Genomic DNA, 874 nt, shown 5'->3' on the forward strand with positions numbered 1-874 from the left:
TTATCTAATGTTGGTGTGATTAATCGTTGAGGGAAAGGTACTTCTGGCCTTTGGGAACTTCCCAGAGAAATGGAACTGAGTTCTTGTGATCTTCTATTATTCTTCTCCTCAATTCTAAACATGTCGTTCTTCAGAAGTTCTTCATGATTTTTTCCACTTCTCAACCCAACATCATCACACTTTTCATTGGATCTTGACTGTGTAGGAGGGGGATCTTCTTTAAACCATTTTGAAACAATACTATCAAGCTTTGCCCCCAAATGTTTGAACTCCTCACTCTGTGACTTGTGAATTTCAACATTTTTAGGTGGTTGAATTTCATTTTGTTTGACAGGCTCTCTTACATTTATAGCTTGCACTTTTTGAATATCTGAGGGAAATTCCATCCAACTTTTGTTCGACCATTCATGGAGGTTCAATGTCACTTGATCAATTAACGAATAAGCTTCATCTACACTTTTGTCCATAAAAGAACCTCCAGCTGATGAATCCAATAAAGTCTTGTCTGAGAAAGAAATTCCCCCATAGAATATGTGCAAAATCAACCATTTTTCAAAACCATGATGAGGGCACTGTCTTTGAAGACTCTTGAATCTATCCCATGCTTCAAATAATGATTCTCCATATGCCTGAGAAAAAATTGTTATGCAACTCCTCATATACACCGTTCTACTTGGAGGGAAAAAATGATTCAGAAATTGCTTCTCCAATTGTTCCCAACTTGTGATGCTTTGAGGACAGAGAGAATATAGCCAAGTCCTTGCTTTATCCTTGATACTGAAAGGAAATGTCATCAATCGAACTGCATTTGCTGATACTCCTTCACATTTCACCAAATCACAAATCTCTAAAAATGTTTCAAGATGCAGATAAG

The 874-nt window shown here is 37.0% G+C and overlaps 1 non-coding gene across 1 annotated transcript; it reads left to right on the forward strand.

Moving 5' to 3' along the window:
* The first annotated feature begins 555 nt into the window (after positions 1 to 555).
* LOC121988061 lies at positions 556 to 661 on the forward strand. The gene has a single exon (XR_006113823.1). It is a non-coding gene; the product is annotated as a small nucleolar RNA R71 (small nucleolar RNA).
* Positions 662 to 874: the final 213 nt, after the last annotated feature.

The sequence above is a fragment of the Zingiber officinale genome, chromosome 5B (genome assembly GCF_018446385.1).
Source record: "Zingiber officinale cultivar Zhangliang chromosome 5B, Zo_v1.1, whole genome shotgun sequence".
NCBI lineage: Eukaryota > Viridiplantae > Streptophyta > Magnoliopsida > Zingiberales > Zingiberaceae > Zingiber > Zingiber officinale.